Here is a 7,379-nt window from a genome sequence, read left to right on the forward strand (position 1 = left end):
CACTGAACCATCTCTACTGTGAGCACTCCAAGTACCACAGGTAGAGTAATTTTCATAGATTCATAGACTGTAGAGTCAGAAGGGACCCCGAAGGATCATCGTGTCCGAAAAGGACTGAGGTGCCTGTCTAGTCTCCTCTTGAAGACCTCCAAGTTAGATTTCATAGACATTAGGGCTAGAGGGGACCTTGGAAGATCATCGAGTCCAGCCCCCTGCCCCAGGGGGCAGGAAGTCAGCAGAGATCATAGGATCCTAGCAAGATAAACATCCAGATGTCTTTTGATAGTACTACCTCTCTTGGCAGCCCATTCCAGATTCTGGCCACCCTTACTGTGAAAAATTATTTCCTAATGTCTAACTTGAATCTACTCTCTGCTAGTTTGCACCCATTGTTCCTAGCTACTCTTAGGGGTTCCCTGGTAAATAGTGCATCTCCAACTCTGTGTTGTCCTCCCTTAATAAATGTATAGGCTGCTACAAGGTCTCCCCTCAGATGTCTCTTGTGAAGGCTGAAGAGATCCAGATCCCTCAACCTCCCCTTGTAGGGTCTTGCATGGAGGCCACTAATCATGTGAGTGGCCCTCCTCTGGACCCTCTCCAGATTCTCCACATCCCTCTTGAAGTGTGGCGCCCAGAACTGGACACAGTACTCCAACTGTGACCTGACCAATGCCGCATAGAGGAGGAGCATCACCTCCCTCGATCTGTTGGTCATGCATCTGCTAATGCACGATAAGGTGCGATTGGCTTTGTTGATGGCTTCATTACACTGCCGGCTCATGTTCATCTTGGAGTCAATTATGACTCCAAGATCCCTTTCAGCTGTTGCGGAGGGTATCCCCTAACCTATAGGTGTGCAGTGGATTCCTTCTCCCTAGGTGGAGTACCTTGCATTTGTCTTTGTTGAATTGCATCCTGTTTCATTTTGTCCATTGCTCCAACTTGTCCAGATCTGCCTGTATCTGCTCCCTGCCCTCCAGTGTGTCAACATTGCCCCATAACTTGGTGTCATCTGTGAATTTGGACAGGGTGCTCTCCACACCCTTGTTCAAATCACTGATGAAGATATTAAATAACACTGGTCCAAGGACCAAACCCTGTGGGACACCACTGCCTACCTCCTTCCAGGTCAAAAATGACCCATCCACCACCACTCTCTCAGTGCAGTCCCTAAGCCAGTTGGCCACCCACCTGACTGTAAGCATCCGCTCCACAGCTTGCTAGCTTCCTTATTAGAATAGGATGCGAAACTGTATTGAAGACCTTCTTAAAGTCCAAGTAGATGACATCTGCCTCAACTCCAGTGTCAAGGCAATGTGTTACCTGGTCATAAAAGGCTATAAGGTTTGTCAGGCAGGATCTACCTGTGACTAACCTGTGCTGGTTTCCTTTCAGCATCAATTCTCCTGCTGGGCCTTCACAAATGCGCTCTTTAATGATTTTTTCCAGTGTTTTCCCAAAGATAGAGGTAAGACTGACTGGCCTAAAGTTATCTGGCTCATCCCTTCTCCCCTTCTTAAAAATGGGCCTTTTTCCAGTCCTCAGGGGCCTGGTTGGAGCACCATGAGTGCTCAAACAGCTGTGCCAGCAGCTCAGCTATGACAATTCCTTCAGCACCCATGGATGGAGGTCATCCGGGCCTGCTGACTTGTACCCATCCAGCCCCTCAAAGTGCTCCTTAACTAAGTCAGCACTAACTATTGGTGGTCTAGAGCCTCCCGGACATCTATTTATGTTCAAACTGGGGGAATTGTCTTGGCCACTACTCAGGAATACTAAAGTGAAGAACTCATTGAAGAGTGGCCTTTTTCCCCCTGTGTCAGCCACCAACTGTCCTGATTTGTGCTGCAGGGGCCCTATTTACTCTGCACCTTCCTTCTGCTCGCTATATATCTGTATCTGTAGGCCAAGAAGGCCAAGAAGCTTGAAGGCCAAGAAGCTTCCCTCTAGTATCCTGGGATAGAGAAAGGATCAGAGAGGAACTAGGCCACAGGTGGGTGCCCTCAGCTAATAAACCAAGCCTGATATCTCCCTCTGGAGTTCATTTACCCAGTTACCACTCTGTCTTTGTGAGATGAACAGGTTCTTCAGTGTTCCAGAGGGTTATATCCTTGCAAATACACAAGAAGCTCATGTTACTTTAAGGAGAGAGTGGCAGACCAAGCTTGCTTGTAAGCCCAATAACACTAGGGCAAGCAGTTTGTTTGGCTTTGCAGGCTGCAGAAGAGGAATGCCTGAATGAGATGGCTGCAGGAGACAGATTGACTTGCACCCAAGCTGTTCTAGACAGCAGCAAGGAAAGAGCTAAGGGGGACCTATTGCTTGTGGGATGCAATGACCCAGTGTGGGGAGGATTTTTATTGTACAGCCTTTGTGCTTGTGTTTATATTCTGATTATGTTAACTGGAGAACTAGGTTTCTGGTGATGGGGGAGGTGTGGAGGCCATGGTCTGTGGTAAGCAGCCTAGGCTGGGGTCAAGGATCCAGATAGCTAAGTGCTGGGATGGAACTGAAGCAGTTTAGCCAGGGGACTGAGGGCTGAGAACAGAACTACAATGGCCCAGTCTGGAGTCAGTAACCTAGGAAGGCTGGAGGGGCAAGCCAAGGCCAGGAAGACTAAGGCCACAGCAGAAAGGCTGAAGCCAGAGCAGGCTGAAGCCATGGAGTGGCTAAAGCCTGGGGAAAGGGGTGGAAGCCCAAGAAGGGCAGAAGCCAGACTAGGGCCAGCAGTCCAAGGAGAAGAAAACCTTGCCAGGGCCAGATTAGGTGAATTGATTGATTGATGAATGGGGTCAGCAGGCCTGGTAGAGAACTTAAAGCAACATCTGTGAAGTATAGGGCAGGCTTCAGGGGAGGAAGGAGCCCACAAACAGCCCATAAGATGACTGGTGCCTTGAGGCACTAACAGGGCCAGAAGGGTCCCCAGCTTAGTGTTGTGTTTGAGGGTCAAGGCTGAGCTGGACTGGGCTCACTCTAGGACCCTGGGGCAGCCTCTTTTTATACTGAAATAATTCCATCAAGACATGGCAGATGAGGTAAAAAGGGAGAGTACCTCAAGGAGCCAGTGTTGGGGCAGGAGTTGAGTGGCCACCAGGGGGCATGACAGCTGGTGCCCTGGGGGCTGATCCTGTTACAAGAATCACTGAGAACCATTGGGACAGGTTTTTAAGGCTTAAGTTTAATTACACTAGAGACCAATGATCTACTAGAGAGGACCGAAGCCTTACGTCACTCTTCAAAAGTGCCGAACCCACTTTGACATTAAGGAAAACAAGCCGATTAGATCCAATTATTCATATCTTCTTGTAGACCACACCATAGGCGGCAGAAGGGTGAGCTAACAGGGCTTAGCCCTCACAAATGCGGGGCAGTGGTAGGGCTGCAAGGCAGCCTGGCTGAGGGCTTCCAGTGCAGTTGGGGTAGGGAGGGAGTGGGGCTGGGGCTAGGGGAGGGGCAGGTGCTGCACACCTGGTGGGGCACGGGACTGAGCCGTGAGTGGCTCATCTGGAGGGCGTGGCTCCTGTTGCTATGCACACCCCAGGAGGCATGGGGCGGGGTGTGCCCTGGGATCTGTGTGGGGCAGGGCAGGCTGCTGTTGCAGGCAGGGCTGCACTGTTCCTGGTTGTGGAGGGGCTGGGCTGGGAAGAGCCCAGCACAGCCTCTGCCCCAGCCTGCAGTGGTACCCTCCCTTGCCGCACGCAGATCCAGGGGGTACACGCCCCCCATGCTCTCCTGGGACACATGCAGTGGCAGGAGCTGCCACCCCCTCCGTGTGCCCCCAAGACAGCAATGATGACTCAAGGCAGGACAGGTGCAAGAGTCCAAGGGCTCTGTCCTCTCTGGCCCGGCAGCACAGCTGAGGCTGGCCCCATTTTGGACCCCTGGGCGGTGCAGGGCCGGGGCCAGTGTGGGGATGCAGCTGGGGCCAGTGTGGGGCTGGGGGGGGCAGCAGATTCATTGGCATGGGGGTGCCAGTGCTGGGCAACAACCCTGGGGGTGGGGGAAGGGCTGGCCACACAGGTGCAGTGGATCCCAATCTCAATCCTGAGCCCAGCTCGGCTCTGCTCCCTCCCAGTCCCAGCCCTACTCCCTACCCATTTTCCCCCCACCAACTTTCCTGCCTGGGGGTATGTGCATGTGCATATACATATACATGCTCAGCCCCCAACCTCAAATTTTTTTCTTCCTCCAGCTATAGATTTCACTTACCACAAGCAGTCAGTTTAAGGGAGATCCTCTCATCTTGCCTTTTAGCCAGGGTGAACCACAGGCTTCTTTAGGTTCAAACCAGCACTTTAGGCTTCACTAGAAGCCTCAGATTCCCTAAGATGAACTCCAAGATGAACATAGGCTGACAATACAAGGTCACGGTCGGCAGGGCTAAGCAGACCTTGTTGTGCATCCACAGGTGCATCTCAAGCAGGGACAAGGAGGTGATCCTCCTACTCTACGTAACACTGGTCAGGCCACAGCTGGAGTAGTGCATCCAGTTCTGTGTGCCCCACTTCTGGAGGGATGTGGACAACATTGAGAAGGTCCAGAGGAGGGCCACCCACATGATCCGGGGACAACTGGACAGACCCTACAATGAGACACTGCGGGACCTGAACCTGTTCAGCCTTCACAAGAGAAGGCTGAGGGGGGACCGGGTTGTCAAGGGGCAGGGCCGTGGGGGTGGCCGTGATCCCCCTTGCGCCCCCTTACCGTGTCACATGGACGACCTAGCACCCTCTTGTCTCGCCCGCCACATCTTTGCTGTAATGGTTCTGTAAGGGAGGCTGCCTACGATTCCTCTGTCCACGGTAATATGCTGTCACTATTCCCCATCCTTATAGGGTGACTCGGTGCACCCCAGCCTTAAGGGCTATGCGTGCCTCCAAACCTCCCCTTTAGCACGCCCCAAGCCTCGCAGCTGTACTGGACGTTCTCATGTCATACACTCGCCCCTCCTGGGCTCCTATTCCCCTCTCGCCCTCTCCTGGGCCTATTCGCCCCCCCGGGCTTCTGTTCGGCTCTGTCAAGCTCTTATTGTCCAGGCCCCAATCTGCACTTCAGCCCTTCTCCGGGCTTATGCCGTGCGCCTGCCCCTCTCCGGGACGTATACCGCACGCCCACCCTTCTCCAGGGCTTAGTGTCGGTAGGAGACTGATCGCTCCTGGGGTCTGTGCTGCGCTTCCTGCGCTCCCTGCCCTCTCTGGGGCCTGTGCCGCGCTTCCCGCCCTTACTCGGGCTTCTCAAAGTTGGGCTCAGGCAGCCCTTTCCCTGCATGGCCCCAGACCCGCCTTCTTGGGCCTAGCTCGTGCGCCTCTCGCACTCATTGCCCCTTCTGGGGCCTGTGCCGCGCCTCTCGCACCCGGGGCTCAGGTGGGCCGTAGCCGTGCCTGGCCCCCTGACCCTTCCTCCGGGTTGTACACCCTACTGGGCTTGCCCCCTCTGGGCCTATGCCGCGCCTCTCGTGCTTGTGTTGCACAAAGGCGGTTCGTTTCTCTGGAGGCCACAAAAATCACAGACACACACTCATTAGATGGCACAAAAGGTGTATTTGAAAATAGGGTCAGAGCAGAGTCAAGAACTCAGATTACTCTGAACCAACAAAGAAATTTTGCAGGGAATATTTATCTTCTCCCTCCTGGGCACGTGTGCAGAAACAGGAACTCTTACAGCTCACTTCCATTCATACAAGCATACATGTGGTTACATCACTACATACATCGCATGTATAGTATAATTACTACTTAAGTATGCAGGGCGGAGAGGTAAATATGCATCAGCTAATTAAGCATGCTCAGAAACTACAGCAGGACTGCCCCTTTCAAGGACACAGTCAGTTGAATTCCAGCTTCTGTAATCTGCATGAGAAAGGCTAGGGAGAAGCTGGGGGAGAGTCTGCAATTTAGCATAAGAAAGGCTGTGGCAAGGCTGGGAAAGAAAAAAAAGTCCTTGGCAGTATTTCTTTCTTATCAGGTACAAGATGCAAGCTGTGCATTTCTAACAATATTCCATTTCTAACACTTGTGCCGCATTTCTCGTGCCCAGGGCTCAGGTGGCCCGTAGCCGTGCCTGGCCCCCTGCCCTTTTTTGGGATCGTCAGCCCGAAGGGGGCCAACTCCGCCCTCAGGGTTGGGGTCTCTGCCCCCTCACACTGTGCCTCACTGGCACGGACAGCTGTGCCCCACTGGGCACCGGGAGCCCCCAAGTTACTGGGTAGCCCCCGGGAGGCCTCCTCACACCCCTACAGCCTCACCCGGTCCTCCGGTCAGGGTCAACACCCCCAACACACGCCCCACTGGCGCAAACAGCTGTGCCCGCCCGGCACCACTCACTGTGCCCTCTGGGCACTAGGAACCCCCAGATTATAGGGGAGCTCCTGTGAGGCCTCCTCACACTCCTACAGCCTCACCCGGTCCTCCGGTATAACCGTAACTAAGCCCAGAGCCAAACGGCTGTAACATAGCCACAAGGAGCCTTCTGGCTCACAACATAAACTCCGTGTCGCGCTGGCTCTTAGCCGTACCTCCCTTAGGGTTCTCTCTTCCCCTGCATCATCGCAGCCGGTCTGTGTGGTCAGGCAGCAACCATCCACCCGGCCTGCTCCTGCTCCTGCTCCTGCTCCTGCAGCTGTCTGGAGGGAACTTCCAGCTAGGCTTTGGCCTAGCTGTTTATGGCCTGCTCCTGCTCCTGCTCCTGCCCCTTTTTGGTCATGTGACCAGCCTGGTTGCCCCAGCAACCCACATCTGTGCTGCTTCAGGGAGCTTCAGCAGCCCTATTCCTACTGCTAGTACACTGGTGATCATCTGTAAACTCACTAGGGGGGACCAGAACGGTTTTGGAGAGACCTTGTTTCCCCTAATGCCCCTGGCATAACAAGGAATAATGGCCACAAGTTGTTGGAGAGTAGGTTTAGATTAGACCTACTTCACAGTTAGGGCAGCTAGGATCTGGAACCAACTTCCAAGGGAAGTGGTGCTGGATCCTACCCTGGGGGTCTTTAAGAGGAGGCTTGATGCCTACTTAGCTGGAATCATTTGAGCCCAGTTTTTTCTCCTGCTCAGGTTGGGGGTTGGACTTGAAGATCTACAAGGTCCCTTCCGATCCTACTTCTATGATTCTGTGATTCTAAGACCATGCTGAGCTCCTAAAATCAGAACAAGAAGGCAATATACCGTACTGAACTACAGAGTTCTCAAAGGGGACCCACACTGGCACACATCATTCATCCTACCATCTCACTAGTCCTCCAATAAAGCACTTCCTTGCACCTTGATCCCTGTATAATCTGAAGGCAACAGAGACTGGATACAACCTAGATAATTCCTATAGGAGTCAGGTGAAAATCTACAGCTTCTACAGTCTTGGGATCTATTAACATAACAAGATCC

General features: G+C 53.2%; 1 long non-coding RNA gene across 1 annotated transcript; it reads right to left on the bottom strand.

The window, feature by feature from the left end:
- Positions 1-1,001: 1,001 nt before the first annotated feature.
- Positions 1,002-4,465, bottom strand: LOC109323925. Its single transcript, XR_002104782.1, has 3 exons — positions 4,335-4,465; positions 3,196-3,202; positions 1,002-1,012 (listed from the first exon to the last, which is right to left on the bottom strand). It is a non-coding gene; the product is annotated as an uncharacterized LOC109323925 (long non-coding RNA).
- Positions 4,466-7,379: the final 2,914 nt, after the last annotated feature.

This window comes from Crocodylus porosus, unplaced genomic scaffold (genome assembly GCF_001723895.1).
Source record: "Crocodylus porosus isolate Cpor-Errol unplaced genomic scaffold, CroPor_comp1, whole genome shotgun sequence".
Taxonomy (NCBI): Eukaryota; Metazoa; Chordata; order Crocodylia; family Crocodylidae; genus Crocodylus; species Crocodylus porosus.